Raw genomic sequence first — 20579 nt, 5'->3', positions numbered from 1 at the left:
CTTAACTTTCTGTTTTTGCTACATTTTATCAAATGGCTATTTCTTTCTCCCTTCAAAATATAACCATTCCATTGCAAAAGTTAGCACGTGTCTCTAAGTGTTGGAGGCAATATAGCATCCCTTTGATCAGTTTATATGACTGCCTCTTTTTTACCTCAACCCTCACCCCCAACCCAGTCACATAATGCTACTCCAAACAAAATAACAATAATCTAAGCATTATTACAGATTGTAGCCAGTTCCCATAATGCTTTGCTACTTTCTCAAGAAGAGGCCAGTGAGATTTGACATGAACTAAATCTGTCAACACAGTTGAAGACAGACACGTGGGTTCTAATGAGCAGTGGTGGAAAAAGCATACAGCTCCATTCAGCTCCAAACAATGATAAATAATTCAAGAAAAGAACTGCGGCAATAGAGAGCGCAGCAGCAGGATTTAAAAAAAGATTGCAGGCTAGAGTCTGGATGTGGAAATCAGAAGCCAAAGAGAAAATGAATTTATGTCAACAAATTCCTAAACCCATGCAGGCAGGGTGCTACAGCAACTGCCACTCAAACAGCATCATGATCTACTGAGACAAAAAGCAAAAATCCTCCAGTGAATCAATCAATAAGCACTTAATAAAACAAAACAAAACAAATCAAAGCAGGCCCTGCTCTCAAGGAGCTTACACTCAGAAACCTGCCTAACTTGGTAATGAAAAAATTGATGATCAAGTCCTGGTAGTTTGGTAAGGGCAAACCCCACTGAGAAAATAGGCCCAAATGACATAAGGAAGTGGTATATTTTAAGGAATTAGGAATCTATTTTCCACAGAACTCATTTCTAAATGCTTCAATTCAGACCCTGCTTCATGTATTGTGCTTCTAGCACTGAGGTACAATAAGCACTCGGAATTTTTTCCATACATTTTTTTCTGCATCTCATGAAGTTGCACATGAATACATATATGATTTACATCCCTCAGTACAAAAGGCTGGCTCAGATACACAGCAGTAATGGTGACTAAGGCTTTCTCAGATTTAAATTAGACTTGTAAAGTTATTCTAACAGAACTGTTTATAATTATATGGGCATAATTGAGGTTCATTTAGGTCTTGCTATATTTTACCCCACCTCAAGAGAAATCCAGATCTGACATGAGAACTTACTACTAGAAATCAGGAGGTATGAGAAGTCCCAATTCAAGAATGCTTAGCTTTAGGAACCAGTATCTGAGGTTAAGACATAAAGGAATGACCATCATCAATAGAACTAAAGTGTGATAGCCCAAGTAGATCCCCTCATAACAAAACCAGTCACATGAAGAAGAATGGACCATTCTAATAAAGAAGTCTTTGCATTTACCTCTCAATTTTTCTCAGGTTGAGAATTTTTCTGAACTATGATAATCTTAGGTCATTTGCAAAACAAATGGTCTCATTTATCTATAAAAGGCTAAAAGACACTTCAAGAGAAATCCCAATGTATTTTTTGCTTACTTTGTTTTGCTCTGACCAAAGAAAATGAATGAAAACAGAATTCATTCTTGTTCTATATCAATCATAAGTTAATATACAAGCAATTGTAATTAGCACTGTTCCTGCTCAGAGTAAACATGAATTGTACATTTGGTTGGGTCTGCACAGCATCATTCAACACAATACTATACACACTCACCAGAATGTCTTTTTCTTATAAGAGGACACTTGATAGATTATTTTTTCTTGTCCTATCTCTTCACTCCCAATATGCTAGATACTGGAAACAGATAAGAAACAAGACTTTCAAAGATAAAGAATGGTCCACTTACAAATGGACCTACTCATTAAGCACATTCTCCTATAACAATGACACAGACTAGCCCTATTTCCCATCCTTATTATACCATTTGCTCCCATTATGAGCTCCTAGAGAACTTAAATACTCCCAACCTCTTGGCAAGTACAGAGAAGGAGAGTAAAAGGGAAAGGGACAAACACAGAATCCCAAGATTTAGAGGAAAGGCCTCTAGAGATGAGCTAGTTTTGGAGCCAAAGGATGAGTGAACTATTGGCACTACCACTTACTGTATAACTTATACTCTCTCTAGAACCTCACTTTCCTCATCTAAAATAAATGGGTTGGCCTCTAAAGGCCCTTCCAGTTCTGAATCTGCAATTAGCTCTAAGACTATATAATCTAACCCTCTCATGTTTTAAGAAATCTCTACCACAAATATAAAAGGGTGGCAGCTTTATTTTAAGAATTTCTCTTACTTATCAGTGACAAGCATTTAATAAGTGCTTACTATTGGTAGGCACTGTGCTAAAGTCTGGCAAAAAGTCTTTGCCCTCAAGAAGCATACTTTCTAGAAGCCATTGACAAATGGTCAGAGCCACAAATGACTACAAGCCCCAACTGACCATTGGTCAGAGGATATGAACAAGCAGTTTTCAGATGAAGAAATCAAAGCCATCAATAATCATATGAAAAAATGTTCTAAATTATTCTTATTAGAGAAATGCAAATTAAAACAACACTGAGGTACCACCTCACACCTATCAGATTGGCCACTATGTCAGTAAATGAAAGTGGTAACTGTTGGAGGGGATGTGGCAAAATTGGGACACTAATGCATTGTTGGTGGAGTTGTGAACTGATCCAACCATTCAGGAGGGCAATTTGGAACTATGCCCAAAGGGCTATAGGACTGTGCATACCCTTTGATCCTGTAATACTACTACCAAAGAGATTTTTAAAAAGGGGAAAGGATCTACTTGTACAAAAATATTTATAGCTGGGAGTAGCTCAGTGGCTCAGTGGATTGAAAGCCAGGTCTAGAGATGGGAGGTCCTAGGTTCAAATCTGGCACTTCCTAGCTGTGTGACCCTGGGCAACTCGCTTAACCTCCATTGTCTAGGCCTTGCCACTCTTCTGCCTTGGAACCAATACACAGTATTGATTCTAAGGTGGAAGGTGGGGGATATGTGTGTGTATGTGTGTGTGTCTATTTTTTTATTTATAGCAGCTCTTTTTGTAGTGGCAAAGAATTGGAAATTGAGGGGATGTCCATCCACTGGGGAATGGCTAAACAAATTGTGGTACATGTTGGTGATGGAATACTATTGTGCTCTAAGAAATGATAAACAAGATGATTTCAGAAAAAGCTAGAGAGATCTGCAGAAACTGATGCAGAGTGAAAGAAGCAGAACTGGGAGAACATTGAGTGCAGCTGAGTGGCTCAGTGGATGAAGAGCCAGGCCTAGAGATGGGAAGTTCTGGGTTCAACTCTAGCCTCAGACACGTCCTAGCTGTGTAACTCTAGACAACTCACTTAACCCCCACTGCCTAGCCCTTACTGCTCTTCTGCCTTGGAACCAACACAAAGTATTGAGTCTAAGATGGAAGGTAAGTGTTAAAAAAAAAAGAAGAAAAAGAAAAAGAACTGAGAGAACATTGTGCACAATAACAATATTGTATGATGATCGACTGGAAATTTGGCTCCTCTCAACAGTGCACTGTTCTGGGACAATCATGAAAGACTCATGTTGGGGAATGCTACCCACCTCCAGAGAAAGAACTGTTGTAGTCATCTTTCACATTTATGTATTCATGATTTTATTTTGGGTTTTTGGTTATGTATAAGTGTGCTTTTACAACAATGTCCAATATGGAAGTGTGCTTTCCATGACAACGAAAAATAAAAATTTTTTAAAAGCATACATTAGAATGGGAGAGACAACATATAAATAGCTAGGTATATATGAGGGAACTAGGTGGCTCAGTGGATAAGAGTACCAGGGCTGACAGGAGTCAGAAAAACCTGAGTTCAAACCTGGTTTCAGGTGCTTTCTAGCTGTGTGACCCTGGGAAAGTCACTTCACCCTGTTTGCCTCAGTTTATTTATCTGTAAAATGAGCTACAGATGGAAATGGCAAGGGGGCACAGAGTCAGATATGACTGCAAAATGACTAAACAAATGAGATATATACAGTATTGATGGAAAGTAGAAAGTTCCAGCTGGGTGACCTCAAAAAACTTTAATTCCACCTATCAGGTTGGCTAATATAATAGCAAAAGAAAGTAATGAATATTGGAAGGTATGTGGCAAAACCGGGAGTTGTGAATTGATCCAACCATTCTGGAAGGCAATTTGGAATTATACGCAAAGGGCTTTAAAAGAATGCCTGTCCTTTGATCCAGCAATACCACTGCTGGGTTTGTACTCAAAGAGATTATAAGGAAAAATACTTGCACAAAAATATTTATAGCAGCACTCTTTGTAGTGGCAAAAAAATTGGAAAACAGGGGAGGGGGAGGTTCATCGATTGGGGAATGGCTGAACAAATTATAGTATCTGATGATGATGGAATATTATTGTGCTGAAAGGAATAATGAACTGGAGGAATTCCATGTGAACTGGAAAGACCTCCAGGAAATGAAGCAGAGAAAAAGGAGCAGAACCAGGAGGCATTCTGGCACAATCAAATGTAATGGACTTCTCTACTAGCAGCAATGCAATGATCCAGAACAATCCAGAGGAACTTATGAGAAAGAATGCTATTCACATCCAGAGAAATAACTGTGGGAGTAGAAACGCAGAAGAAAAAATATATGATTGATCACATAGCTCAATGGGGATATCATTGGGGATGTTGACTTTAGCCGTGTAACCTAGGCAAGTCAATTAACCTCTTTTTACCTCAAGTTTCCTCAACTTTAAAATGGAGGTGATAATAAAACTTATTTTGAAGAATTGTTATAAGGATCAAGGGAGATAATATCTGTTCCTTTCAACTCTAAATTCTCTGATTCTAATAAAGTGTCAAAGACAAGAATTGATAAACAAGAGAAGAACAAAGGGATGGGGTTAACTTTCTTCAACTCCTGGATTTCTTTACTTTTCCATCTTATAAATTATTAAATACCAAGCATATGCTGAGATATATCTACTACCCTCCATCCTCCCAACAACTTACTTTAGCTTCTGTGAAGAGAGAATTAGACTCTCTTAGTTTAAAGTGTCCCTACTTAGCACTTGGTAAGTCACTAGGTGGGAGAGTTCAAAAGTCACTTACTAGCTCACACCTCCAAAAGCCACAAGTACTGCACCATCAGTGCTAGGCAAATTGAAAGGCTATGATTGGTTCCTGTGAGGAGGGGGAACAGACAGGAAATGACATGGAAAAAGGGATATAAAAGGCGAGATTGAACATGGTCTGAAACCTTTTTCCTGAATCATTCTGCCTTGGTGAGCCGAGCTGAAGGGAGACTCTTGGAGGTCACTTTTTCCTGGACTGGAGCATTCTCGGCTGGAGCATTCTGCACTGGAGAGACTTGCTGGGTGAGTGACTAGGGCTGAAAGAAGAGGCTTATGTTGGTGGATTTCTGACTGAAGATGTCACCTGGACTTCCACGTGGAGATCGAGACTTAAGGAAGCCCTTGCTGGGAGATGAGTTGGACTTCACCAGATGAGCACTTAGGCTGGTAGGCCAGACAATTCTCTACCTCCTTCCTATATTTCCCACTTTAATATCTCTACTTTGTTGTAAATAAAACAGTTTTTTTTTTTACTTAAGGGTTAATATTTTATAAACAGTGAACAAAATCTTACTTTTATAACTCTCATATTTAGTCAAACTTAATTTTAAATCTTACACCTCAAAGTGGCTTTCTGGATCCATTTTTTCCTCAAGCTAGTTGGTGTTCCTATCTCAAAAGTGAGATAGCTAAACCATCAGCAAGATGGCAATAGTTGTTTTCAACTCAACTTTTCAAACCCCAAAACCTCAGAAAAAGAATTTCATACCAGATAAATAATAGCTGAAGCTGAATCCGAAAAATGACAGAAATACCACATGTATCACCAAAAAAAATCATAAAATAACAGTGGAAAACTTAAATACTTAGAACTCCTATTTACCACATCCACTCTCCAATCCAAGATGCTATAAAGAGGTTCTTGGGCTTCAGTGTTCAAATGTAGAAATACTTACCTGATCCCAAAAAGGTAGAAACTCAGTCTAACCACCCCAGAAGAGGAGGTAGAAAGTAATTTCATCAGCTAGATGGCTCAGTGGGTAGACAGCCAAGCCTGGAGACAAGAGGATTTAATTCAAATCCAGTCTCAAAGACTTCCTACCTGTGTGACCCTGGGCAAGTCATTTAACCCCATTTGCCTAGTCCTTGTCCTTAAGTCTTAGAATTGTTACTAAGGTGGGCAGCTGGGTGGCTCAGTGGATTGAGAGTCAGGCCTAGAGACGGGTGGTCCCAAGTTCAAATTCTGGCCTCAGACACTTCCTAGTTGTGTGGCCCTGGGCAAGTCACTTAACTCCCATTGCCTAGTCCTTACCACTTTCTGCCTTAGAACCAATACCCAGTATTGATTCTAAGACTGAAGGTATGGGTTAAAAAAAAAAAAAAAAAAAAAGGACTGGTTAGTTGTTTTTTTTAATGAGGCTGAGACCACCCTACCCGGGGTGAAGGTGGGAAGGGCCAAAGAATGAGGAGAAGGATGAGACAAACTCCTGCAAATTCAAAAAAAATATGGAAAGACTTAAAATAAAAAGACCAAAAGAAAAGCTCAAGTATAGCCTATCTCTAAGGCAGATGAACAAAAAGGCTTATACAGACAGAAGGAAATAAGGATAAATTCAGAGAGGTCAGAGCACAATAAGTATTGCGCCAAGAAGTTTGGTTCATTTTGAACCAAAATTCCTTGATGAAAAAGATAACTCTGCAGATGCCCTAGAGATTATAGATTTAGAGCAATAAACTCAAAAAAAGATCCAAAAGCAAAATACAACTTTGCATAGACGTTATTACAAATGAAATTAGATTTAAAAAAATCTAAGTTCTCAAAGCAAAACAAAAAAAAAAGACAAACAGCAAGGATAAAAAAGTGAAGTAAAAAAATAAAATATCATCAGGGGCAACAAGGTCCCAAGGTGCTAAAGATTTAAGGGGATCTTAAAGAATTAGAAGAATGGGGAAAAGAGCTACATTATTCATCTATGGACTGAATCCCTAAGCTAAATCAACATATTTTGTAAGAAAGATAACAAGGGGAAGTGGTACAAATGCTAAGAAGGGAGGTAAAAATATATAACCCCCAACATACAGATCCTGCTGATGGGTCAATCTGTCTCCACTCTCTACCCACTCCAATCTAAAAAGTGATTTTCCTAAAGCACAAGTATAACCATAACACTACTGTTTTGCTCAGTGGCTCTCTATTGCCTCCAATCAAATATGAAATCCTCTGCTTGGTGCTCCAACATCTTTCATAACCTAGCCTTTTCATTCTTTACTACTCACTCCAGTCCTCTTCAATCTTGACACACTGTCCTTGTTGTTCCATGAACAAGACAATTCATCTTTCAGATGCTATTTCCTCTGGCTGTCTCCCAGGTCTAGAATGCTCACCATCCTCATCTTTGCCTATGGTTTCTCTGACTTCCTTCTAGAAAGCTTTCCCAGTTTCTCATCTTTTAATTATTTACCCTATAGTTTCTTTGTACACATTTGTCTGCTGTATCCCCATTAGTTTGTGAGCTTCTTAAGGGATGGTCTTTTGACTCTTTCTATAGCCCCAGTACTTAGCACATTTCTCGTAAAGTAGGTGAAGAAACTAAGAGATTAAGGTAGATTGGAGCAGCAAGTAATTGTAGAAATTGAGTGAATCACACTGACTCCATCTTGTAACTCAGTTTTGGAGCTGGCTCGGTTCCCTTTCTATTAAATTATGGGTCTAGTCCAATTTCTGTCCTATAAGAAAACTGTATTTAATTGCGGGAATTGGGAGAAATCTTCATTGCTTTGTTTGAGCCTAACCCCACATGGCTAGGAAGCTGAGCCACATCTACCTGCTGCCTAGGGACCCTTAACTAAGGACCTGGATTTTGCTGACCAGAAATCCAGTCAGATCCAAAACTCTGGGCAAGGAGTTTTCTCACAATTGTACATTGCAAGCAACTCATGGGACTTATCTGAAAACTGATCCCCTCCACTGATCAGTTAGTTAATGTTTCCATATTTCTTTGATTATCTATAGGCGCTTGGGAGGATTGAGACATCTCTTTTTCTGAATTTAGATAACTGCATCTGTTCACACTTCACCTCCCAACTTGGAAAATCCCTAATCTTTCATTAAATTAGAAATCAGATTACTTAATGTTGTATCCTGATTAGTTGTCTTCTTTTAATTGATCTTATTAAATTAACTGTTTGTAATGTAAAAAAGTCAGTCTCCCCCTGTATTCCGGGTCCAGACCCAAGTTCCAGTTTGTTGGGCAAATTACTAAGAACTACTCAATGAATCAATATGCTCAGAAGATTGAATCTTTCTTTCCTCGGGCATTTAATCTTTCACTCTCTAAATAGGTGCTTAATAAATGTTTATAAACTGACTGATTATGACAACAATGAAACAACATGCAAAAATCTTGGGAATAGAGTCAAAACAGTAGTTAGGAGAAAATCAATTATCAATAAATGTTTTCATCAATAAAAGAGTGAAAGAGCAGATCTACATATTAAGAATGCAACTAAAAAAACTAGAAAAAACAAAGATTTAAAATTCCCAATTAAACAACAATTTTACTAATTAAACAAGAAATTCTAAAAAAATCACAAGAGATATTAACATAATTTAAAGTAAGAAAAATTCATTGAATAAAACAAGAGCTAGTTCTTAAAAATAGATAAGCCATTAGCTCTTTTGATTTTTTTAAAAAGAAGAAAAATTAAACAAGTATAAAAACTTAAAATGTGAACTCACAACCAACGAGGAAAAAAATAAAGGCAATTATTAGGAGCTATAGTGTTCAACTATATGCCAATAAAACTTAAAATCTATATGAAATGGATGGAATATTTACAAAAATAAAAATTTTCCAGGTCAACAGAGAATAGAGTCCTTAAATAATCATTGAGATTTTGATCAAGCCATATATGAACTCCCAAAGAAAACAACCCCTGGACTAGATGAATTTACAAGTGAATTCTACCAAACATTTAAAAAGCTATTAATTCCAAAACTTAAGTTTGAAAAAAAATAAGCCAAAAAAGGATACTGTCAAATTCCTTTTATGACCCAAATATAATTTTGATGTTTAAAAGTAGGCATTGCCTAGGCCTTACCACTCTTCTGCCTTGGAGCCAATACACAGTACTGGCTCCAAGACAGAAGGTAAGGGTTTAAAAAACAAAACAAAACACCTTTTCCTATTAAAAATACTAGAAAGCATAAGAACAAATGGAGCTTTACTTAAAACAAGTTTTTTAAAGCCAAGAACAAGCATTATTTACAATAAGGATAAGTTAGAAGCCTTTCCAAAAAGATCAGAGGTGAAGAAAGTATGTCTGTTATCAATATTATCATTTAACATTGTACTATAAATTCTAGCTATAGCAATAAGACAAGAAAAACAAACTGAAGGAATAAGCATAGGCAACAAGAAAACAAAACTATCACTTTTTGCAGATGTAAGTAAACTTGATGGTTTACTGAAATATAAGTTAACTTTAATTGATTTCATCAACCAAAAACCTATTTCAAATTAACTTCTGTAAAGTTGCAGGATATAAAATAAATCCACATAAGTCATCAGTATTTATTATATGTTACAAAGAAAATCTAACAAGGAGGTAAAAAGAGAAATTACATTTAAAATATCTTCAGACAATATAAAACACTTGGGAGGCTACCTACCAAGACACTCAGAGGAACTATATGAACATAATTATAAAACATACTTCACACAAAAAAAGATATCTAAATAATAGCAAAGATAACTGCTCATGGATAGGTCAAACTAGTGTAATAAAAATGACAATGCTACTTAAATTAATTTACTTATCCAGTGCCATATCAAACAAACTACCAAAGTCTATTGAGATTGGGGGGGAAATTGGGGAAAAAAATAATAAAATTCATCTGGAGGAACAAAAGATCAAGAATATAAAGGGAATCAATAGGGGGAAATGTGAAAGAAGAGATCCTTAGCAGTATCAGGTCTCAAACTATATTACAAAGCTGTAATTATCAAAACAATTCGGGATATATGCTCAGCCCAGTGTAACAAGTGGGGCAAAACAGTATAAACAATTTAAAGCATTTTTGCATATAATTAAAAATTGCCTTCCAGAATTCCAATTCACATCAATGCCAATAATATACAAATGTTCCTGTCTTCTCAATGTTCCTGTAACAATTGTCGTTTTTCTTTTTACAATTTTTAATAATTTTTCCTCAATCTTATAAGTGCGAGATAGAATCTCAGGATTGTGTTCATTATTAGTGATCTGGAGCCTTTTTTACAAAAGCCACTCCTAATTTACAGTTGTTCTTTTGATAAAAGTGTATTCATATGCTTTGAGTATTTACTAGAAAACAGTTCACTCTTTTGTATTTGAATTGGTTCCAGATATATATATATATATATCTTGGATATCTGACATTATCATAGAAATTCATTACTAAGATTATTTTTTCCCAATTAACTAGTCCTCTTTGAATTTTACTTGTTCTGTGTTTATGCAGAAATTTTCAATTTTATATAATAAAAAATGTTCATTTTATCTCCTATGATTGATCTACTCTATTCCTTGTTAGGTCAAGAACTCTTTTTCTATCTTATGACTGTGAAAACTATTTCTTTCCTTTCTCCTCTATTTTATTCATAATGTTACCTTTTATATGTACGTCTGGTATTCATTTGAAGCTTATAGTCATATATAACAGTTAGGCCTCATTTTTGTTAAAATGCTTTCTAGTCTTCCTAGTAGTCTTTTATGTTGATTGAGCTTGTTTTCCAGAAATGAAATTTATCAAACAAATGTATCCCCCTTGGGCAGTGCTAGGCAAATTGGGAGACTACAATTGATTTCTGTGAAGAGGGGGAAGAGACAGGAAATGACATGGGAAAAGGGGGTATAAAAGAGACCAACAGGGTTTGGGTGCTTTGGCTTCCTTGGTTTTGGAGAGGTTGGTTCCTTAAAGAGACTCTTCCCCTGGATTCCACATTGGTGAGTAGAGCTGAAGAGACACACTTTTCCTTGGAGTCATTCTGTGTTGGTGGAACTCTGGCTGAAGACACCACCAGAACTTCTGGCTGAGGGCTACCAGGAAATCTAGTAGATGGAGACTGGGGAAGCCCCTGCCAGGGGCTAAGCCAGACTTCACCAGAGAAGCACTTAAGGCTGATAGGCTAGACCAGGCTTTGTCTCCTTCCTATATTTCCCACTTTCACTATCTCTACTTTGTTGTAAATAAAAGCTGCTAACAGTCATTTTGACTTAGGGGGCTAATATTTTATAAACAGCGACCACTTTTATAACTCTCATATTGAGTAAAACCTAAATTTAATTGTTACTGCATGGAATAACTAAATTTAGACAGTATTGCCATTTTTAGTACATCAGCACAGGACAAATGTGAGCAATTATTATATCTCCAATTATGTGTATTTCAGCTTTTGAAAATTGTACTTGTATTTATATATTCCTATGTCTCTTGTCAGGTGGGTTCTACGATATTTTATATACATTGTGCAGCTAGTCTGAAGGGAATTTCTCTTGTTGATAATTTGTTGAATATAGAAAAGCTGATGATATATATGGATTTTATAAACATTTTATTTTATAAATTGCCACTTTTCTGGTTATTTCGATTAATTTCAGTTAAATCTCTAGGTTTCTCTAAGTAGATCAGGAAATTGAAGGCGGAAATAAACATTTATTAAGGGCCTACCATGTGTCAGGCATTGTGCTAAGTGTTTTACAAAATACCTCATTTGATCCTATTATCTCATTGAACCATCATATTATGTTTAAAAAGCAGTCATTTTATTTCTTCTTTGCAGGTGCTTATTTCTTTTTCTTGTCTTATAGGTTAATAGAATCATAAATTTTAGCTATAAGGGACCATTACATCCCACAATCTCATTTTACATTCAATGAAATCGATTTCAGAGAGGTTGTGACTTGTCCAGAATCATATATTTATTAAGTGTCTCAAGTGGGACTCAACCCAAGTCCTCCTGACTCCATGTCTAGTTCTCTATTCACTATTCCATAGTGCCTTGGTATTTTACCAACTACAACAATAATAGCTAACATTTACACAGCACTTCATATAGCATGCCATAGCTATAGTGCTACCTATTAGAACTATAATGTACAAAGCATTTTACAGTTACAAACACATTGCTCTTCACATCAACCCTAGGAAGTAGGTGTTATTATTATACCCCTTTTACAGATGGAAAACTGAGGCACACAAGAGATTAAATGACTTTCCTAGGGTCACACAGCTATTAGGTGTCCGAGTTCAAATTTGAATTCAAGCCTTCCCAACTCCAAACCCAGTCAACCTCTACTGCACCACCTTGCTGCATACTGACTTAAAATTCATCAGGAATGTTGGTTTATAGTTTTCTTTCTCTGCTTCTCTCACTCTATAGGTCAGAGAGCAAAACTGTACTTGTACTAAAAATTAGTAGGATCATGTCTTCTCCTATTTTTTGCTAATAATTTACATACTTATTATATTTTTTGAATATTTAATAGAATTCAATTATAAACTCCTCTGTTTGGGGGCTTTTTTCTTTTTATTCACTTATGGTCCATTCAATTTCTTTTTTCAAATTTGGGTTATTTAAATTCTCTTATTTCTTGTTCTGATAATCTGAGTCTTTTATATTTTTAAGATATCTATTTCAAAAAAGAACCAGCTATACAAAAAAATATTTATAGTAGTCCCTTTTAGTTTTTATTTTATTATTTTTCATTTTAATAACAAATTTCCACATAAGTTTTCCAAAGTTATATGATCCAAATTGTTTCCTTCCCCCTTCCTGGAGCTGGCAAGGAATTCAATCTGATTTATACATATCAGTTCTTTCTGGGATGGCAAAGAATTGAAAATTGAGAGGATGTCCTTTAACTGAGAAATGGCTGAATGAGTTATGGTATATGAAAGTAACAATACTATTGTGCTAAAAGAAATGACAACCAACCACTTTCAGAAAAACCTTGAAAGACTTCTACAAACTGATGAAAAGAGAAGTAAGCGAACCATAACACTGTACATAGTAAAAGTAATATTAGGCAATGATCAATTGTGAATGACAGCTATTCTCAGCAATAGAATGATCTAAGACAATTCCAAGGCCTCATGATGAAAAATGATATCCACTTCCAGAGAAAGAATTGATGGAGTCTGAATGCAGATACTATTTTTCATTTTATTTTCTCCTTTTTTTAAAAAATTAATCTTATTTCATAATATGACCTATGTGAAACTATGTTTAGCATGACTATATACAAAAAACAAGATCAAAAGGAGGAACAGGGAGGAGGAGAGGGAGAGAATTTGGAATTTGAAATTTTAGAAAATAAACGCTGAAAATTATTTTTACATATGATCAAAAAAATTTAATATCTATTTCATTTATTTATTTTATTGGGAAATAACTGGGTAAAATTGTTTTTAAGTAATTTCTTTTATTTCTTATTTGTTATCTCCTTTTTCATTATTTTGTATTGGCATCTCCCCCCTCTTTTTAATCAGACTAGCTAATGATTTATCTATTTAAATGTTTTCTTTCTTTCTTTCTTTTTTAAAAACTCTTGCCTTCTTTCTTAGACTCAATACTGTGTATTGTTTCAAGGCAGAAGAACATTAAGAACTGGCAATAGAGGTTATGTGACTTGCTCAGGGTCACATAACTAGGAGGTGTCTGAGACCAAATTTGAACCCCAGACCTCCCATCTATTAGCCTGGTTCTCAATCCAGTCACCTATAATGAGTCAACTGAGTCACCTGGCTGCTCCCAATTTGTTTTTTTCTTTAATATACCACAGAATTACTTATCAATTCCTTAGATGTTTTTTCACTTTCAATTTTGTTAATTTCTTTTTTAAATTTCAGGATTTTTATTGTGGTTGACTTTTGTGGATCTATGTTGTTTTTCCAATTTTTGCAATTGCATGCCCAATTCAATAATATGATCTTTCCCCCTTCTAACTATCAAAGCTTTTAGGTATAAAATTTCCCCTAAAAACTGCTTTGGCTACATCTAAAAAGTTTTTGGTATACTGTCTCATTGTTGTCATTTTCTTTGATCTCCCAATTCTTTTAAATTAGAATCCATTTAATTTGTCATCTTTTCTTCCTAGGTCCTTTATTAATTATAATTTTTATTGTTTTATGGTCAGTAAATGATGAGTCTAATATTTCTGGTTTTTTTATGAATGTTTTATGCCCTAGCACATGTGCTGAGAAATACATATGCTCCTTTTAGTTCCCATTTGTAATCACCAGAGATCCAGCATAACTACCTTTTCTAAAATTCTATTCACTCTTATTTTGTGTGTGTGTGTGTGTGTGTGTGTGTGTGTGTGTGTGTGTGTGTGTGTGTGTGTGTGTTTAAAGGGCATATTGAAGAACCTGAGTACCATAGTTTTGCTTTTGATTTCTCCTTAAAGTAAGATTAACTTTTTCTTTTAAGTACCTAGGTGATATGTCATTTGCTACATATTAAAAACTGATGCACAATAAACTCTGCTCTGCTTCACTTTAATTCTGTATATATATTTCTTATACATTTTTACAGAAACAAGATATTGCTAGATTCTGTTTTCTAATATATTCTGCTATCCTTTTCCATTTTATGGGGGAGTTCATCCCATTCATGGTTCTGACTATCAATTATGTATTTCCCTCCATCACATATATCCTTTTATATTTTTTCCTCTCACTACCTATCTGCTATCTCTTTTACAAAGGAGATGAAAAATACGTATGATCAATACTAGTTACCACTCAACCCATTTGCCTCTAGTTCACCACACTCCCAAAATTCTTCTCCTTACTCAAATCACAATAACTGGTTCATACCCTTCTTTCCTTCATTTCTTTTTAATCTCCCTTCAGGATCCATCCTCCAAAATGTAAGATTGTTATGTAAGTTATAATTATTCTTTCCTACTTCTACTCTCCCATAACCTCTTAAATTTCCCTTTTGCCTCCTCCCTGTCTCCTTTTTTTCTTATGTCAAGATTAATGTATTTCTACAACAAATCTATGTGTTCAAGAGAGCACAAATGCACAAGCACAATGGCATATATGTGTTCAACTTCCTTTTCCTTGGGTTCAGAGAGAATGAAGTTTATGTGGTGCCCATTCTTCTCCACTTCTACCATATTTGTATACTATTTTTATGTTCGTCTACTATGGCTTACTGATTTCTAGCCCTGAGTCTGTCTTTAATTAATTTGCAAACTTCTGAAAATAATTGGGTTTAGAAGTAGCTAAGAGGCAGGATACTAGACTTGGAAACAAAAAGAGATATGTCATCTTGCCTCAGTTTCGGGAAAAGTCCCTTAAGCTCTCTTTGCCTCCATTTTCTCATCTGTAAAATTAGAAAGGGAGACTCGGGAGACTCGGTGGCCTCTAAGGTCCCTTTTAGCTCTAATCTACAAATATATGATTGTTTTGGAATTGAGCTCCTTTTTATCCTGGCTCCCTAAATCTCCATATCCTTTTCCCACTTACCTAAAGACAAAAAGAACTACAAGGTAATAGTCAACAGCAACTGAGATTTTCTGCTATTTTTCAAAGAAAAATTTCAAGTTCAAGGAGACAGGAAAAGGCATCATGAAGAGCAAAATGTCAAAACTACTGCACTGGGCTTCTGATGGATCCACTTAAGCAATGAAAAGAAGATGGGGGAGGAGGGCAGCTGGGTGGCAGCTGGGTAGCTCAGTGGATTGAGAGTCAGGCTTAGAGATGGGAGGTCCTAGGTTCAAATCTGGCCTTAGACTCTTCCTAGTTTGGAGACTCTTTAAAGTCACTTAACCCGTACTGCCTAGCCCTTATCACTCTTCTGCCTTGGAACCAATACATAGTATTGATTCTAAGATGGAAGGTAAGGATTTAAAAAAAAGAAAAAAGAAAAGCCTTTACTTACATAAAGTTTGCAAAGAATACTAAGGCAGCCCAAGAAGTTGGGTCAAAGGCCTAACTGTTTATATATTCCTTAACATTATTTGAAATCTAAATTTCCATAAATCACAAACTATTTTACATTGGCTTTCACAACAGATACTTTGTTCATATTTCACAGATTTTATTGGACAGTGACAGGCACTCTGGAATCTCCCTGCTGCCAACAGTACTTTAATGATATACAATCAGTTCTGCTCTAACAGTATATATGCATTTCCAAAAAGTACCAAACTATGCAAAGCTCCAGTTAGTCAAAAGGCTTATGGAAAAAATGGAGTTAGGAATATAACATTCAAAAATTTGTGACACTTAAAAAAAGACAGGAGCCTAATTAAAATAGCAGAGAGTATTATACAAGTTAAAAGGTTAAGATAATACATAAACACTACAATAATAGTAATAACATCCATAGCTTCAGGCTACTAACTAAGGTACAAGTTAGCAAAATCTTTTAAGCAAGTGAAGACAGGTTAGAACTCTGGGCTGGAGCCACAGACCATGCAGAAGAAAGGTAGTGTGGAGTAGACCAGCTTTCTTCCACCCACAGCTCCTAGTAGCACCAGAAGATATAAAACACACATGGTACTTTACCTTGTTATTCAGTTGCTTCAGTCAGGTCCAACTCTTTGTGATCCTACTTGGGGTTTTCGTGGCAAAGACAAGGGAATGATTTGCCATTTCTTTCTCCATTGCATTTTACAGACAAAGAAACTGAGGCAAACCAGATTAAGTTATTTGCCCTGGGTTACACAGCTCTTAAATGTCTGAGGCCACATTTGAATTTAAGAGGATGAGTTTTCCTGACTTTAGGCCCAGAACTCTTATCTACTGCACCATCTAGCTGCCCTTTACCTTAATAAAGACCCAAAGTTTGCTTGTAGAAGTGGGCGTTGGAAAAAAATGGAAGCTTGATTTATTATTGTGAAATGGTGCAGTTTTCTGTGTTCGCATTTTTTTTCTTAGTCGTAATTCTCACTATGCTCAAAATGTTCCCTAATATATCAATTCTACTGGAATAAATTCACATGTTCAAAATCAAAGTTGTATTCAGTGTTCTAAAAAAAAGGTCAGGTGACTTCCGGGTTAAGATGGTGGCAAAATAGAGGCAGGGTGACTTTCTCTCCTCACCAATAGATATAGAGTACTTCCAAAGGACAAGAAAACAAAATCCAGATGAAAGAAGGGACCCCACAATAAGGCGCGGTATCAAAGGTACGTGGGACTTGGGCACTTCCATACTATAGGGGGGGGAGGGAATAGCTCCCATCAAAACGCGAGCAGATCACCCCTCCCCCACCCACAGTACCACAGTCAGAGGCTGCACTCCAGAGTTAGAGTGAGCAGGGGCACAAAATCTAGGCCCTTGTATAAATATTAAAAATAATCATGACTGAAATAATAATATAAATTAGTATTTTAATTAAAGCCATGCTGATAGATAAAGTTATTAGACCACACGCTTGTAAGAATTCAAAACCGCCGCCCTCGCCATTACTGTCTCCTCTCTCCTCCCTAGTCTGTTGGCCGAGAGACCACTCCCTCCTAACCCAGGAGATTATAAACTCCTCCCTGCGTGGAGACATAGGTGTCCCCACGCCCAAAGAACCGGAACCAGAAACCCGTTGGACCACGGGAAATGGAGTTTGATAATTTCCCCGTGTCCAGAAAATACATATGTATATATACACTTAAAGATGGCACCTCCCAAATTTCACTTTTACACTTGACAGCTACCTGACACTACCAGGAGCTTGTCTCTGAAAGCAGCAAGACCTGAGATCCCAGGTGGCTGGAAAACTCAGACCTTGGACACAGGAGTGGGGCTGAGAGAGGCAGCAGCAGCACCCAGCTCAGACTCAAGGGGAAATCTCAGGTGGAGGAACAAGCATGGGCCAAGTCCCAAGCTCTGAGCAGCTGGCTAGGAACACGGGGCCTCAACCCTGAAAAAAGCTAGACCAGAGACCCCAGGAGGGTCCCCAGAGAAGCCAGGAGACTCACAAAGTAGCCTCAGGCAAAAAACTGCTCCCTAACTCCATACAAAGAGAATCAGATTGCCTTACTCAAACTTCTGGCAGATAAGCATAATGATGCCAGCCAAGGCTCAAGAAATAAACAAGACCAAGAAAAAAGCTCTAACACTTGATAACTTCTGCAAAGAAAAAACCCAGAAAACAGGAGGACAAACAATTAAAGACATCTAAACCTTCCCAAAAAAATGAAAATGGGTCACAAGATCTTGAAGAGTTCAAATCTGAGATTATGAGAAAGACGGAAGAGATCTGGCAAGAAAATAAGTTTATTATTATTTTTTTAAACCCTTAACTTCTGTGTATTGGCTCCTTGGTGGAAGAGTGGTAATGGGGGTCAAGTGACTTGCCCAGGGTCACACAGCTGGGAAGTGTCTGAGACCGGATTTGAACCTAGGATCTCCCATCTCTAGGCCTGACTCTCAATCCACTGAGCTACCCAGATGCCCCCAAATAACAGTTTAAAAGGCAGAATTACACAATTGGAAAGTGAGGCTCAGAAATCAAATCAATTGATAAGCAAACTGAAGACTAGAAATGACCAGCTGGAAGCCTTGAAGAACCAGACAGACCAGACTGAAAAGGAAAACCAGTCTCTAAAGGCTAAAATTGGGTAATTAGAAGCCAATGATCTCTCAGGACAGCAAGAACAAATAAAACAAAGTCAAAAGACTGATTAAGTAGAAGGAAACATGAAATACCTCGCCGAGAAATTGACAGATCAAGAAAACAGGTCTAGGAGAGACAATCTGAGAATCAATGGTCTTCCTGAAAAAACCAGAAATTAATAGAAATTTGGACTCCATACTAAAAGAAATTATTCAGCAAAATTGCCCTGAAGTTCTACAACAAGAGGGCAATATAGACATTGAAAGGATCCATAGATCACCCTCTACACTAGACCCTGAAAAGACAACCCCCAGAAATATAATAGCCAAATTCAAGAGCTTCCAAGTAGAAGAAAAAAATTTTACAAGAAGCCAGAAAGAGACAGTTCAGAGAGCAAGGAGCACCAATCAGGATCACACAGGACCAGGCAGCCTCCACACTAAAAGACCACAAGGCTTGGAATATGATATTCAGAAAGGCAAGAGAACTGGGTCTACAGCCAAGGATCACCTACCCATCAAAACTAACTATATACTTCCAGGGGAAAGTATGGGCATTCAATAAGATAGAAGATTTCCAAGTATTTGCACAGAAAAGATCAGGACTAAATGGAAAGTTCTATATCCAACCACAAAAACCAAGAGAAACATGAAAAGGTAAATAAGAAACAGAGGGGAAAGAAAGAAAATTCTTATTCTTAAATTTACCCCTTTAAGGGCCTTAATGAAATCAAATTATTTGTATTCCTATATGGAGAAATGTTATGTGTAATTTTCAAAAACTGTATTCATTATTACAGTAATTAGAAGAATTATTCATAGAGAGAGGATAGAGCACTAAATGGTCTAAGATGAGACAGGGCAGGGAAAAAAAGAGGGAGGGTGAATAGGAGATGGCATCAAGAGAAACTTGAATGAATAAGAAAAATAGGATATTCTATACCACACAAAGAGAGCATGGAAAGGGAGGGGATCAATACTATTATAAAAAGGAGAGGAAGAGAGCATTAAGAGGTAATACTTAAACCTTACTTTCAGTGGAATTAACCCTGAGAGGGAAGAGTAGCTATATCCATTGAGATATAAAATTCTATCTAACCCTATGAGAAAGTCAGAAGGGATCAACCAAGGGGAGCAGGAGAGTGGGGAGGTCAAAAAAGGGAGGGGAAGAGAAGAGGGAGGGAATTCATTAGGCCTTAAAAAATAAAAAGAGGGGAATAATAAGGGAGGGGGTAGAAAGGGAAGTAAATCAAGGGAGGGGACAAGGGGGACTGGTCTAAAACAAACCAGTGGTTTAAAAGGAAATAGCATAAGAAGGAGGGGTAGAATTAGAAGAGGATACCAAAATGTTGGGGAATACACAACTGATAATTGTAACTCTGAATGTGAATGGGATGAACTCGCCCATAAAACAGAAGGAAATAGCAGAGTGGATTAGAAACCAAAAGCCTACCATATGTTGTCTACAAGAAACACATATGAGGAGGGTGGACATACACAGGTTTAAGGTGAAGGGCTGGAGCAAAATCTTCTGGGCTTCAAATGAGAAAAAGAAGGCAGGAGTGGCGATCATGATCTCTGACAGAGCCAAAGTAAAAATAGATTTTTTTTTAAAAGTTAAAAGCCATAGGGAAGGTAATTACATCCTGATAAAAGGCAATATAGACAATGAGGAAATAGCAGTGCTCAATATTTATGCACCAAATGGTATAGCATCCAAATTCCTAAAGGAGAAACTGGCAGATCTCAAGAAGGGAATAGATAGTAAAACCATACTAGTGAGAGATCTAAATATTCTTCTTTCAGATTGAGATAAATCAAACCAAAAAATAAATAAGAAAGAGATAAGAGAGGTAAATGAAATCCTAGAAAAATTAGATTTAATAGATATGTGGAGAAAAATAAATAGGGACAAAAAGGAATACACCTTCTTTTCAGCTGCACATGGTACATTCACAAAGATTGACCA

General features: G+C 36.6%; 1 protein-coding gene across 1 annotated transcript in view; it reads right to left on the bottom strand.

Moving 5' to 3' along the window:
• Positions 1-1676, bottom strand: part of R3HDM2 (R3H domain containing 2) — a 98430-nt gene extending 96754 nt beyond the window's left edge. The window contains exon 1 of the mRNA XM_044679222.1: positions 1661-1676. The gene's annotated coding sequence lies outside the window, so the exon portion shown is untranslated. The remainder of the gene's footprint in view (positions 1-1660) is intronic.
• Positions 1677-20579: the final 18903 nt, after the last annotated feature.

Source organism: Gracilinanus agilis, chromosome 5 (assembly GCF_016433145.1).
Source record: "Gracilinanus agilis isolate LMUSP501 chromosome 5, AgileGrace, whole genome shotgun sequence".
NCBI classification, from domain to species: Eukaryota; Metazoa; Chordata; class Mammalia; order Didelphimorphia; family Didelphidae; genus Gracilinanus; species Gracilinanus agilis.
The sequence above is the reverse complement of the archived record's forward strand: the minus strand, read 5'-3'. Positions and strand labels throughout refer to the sequence as shown.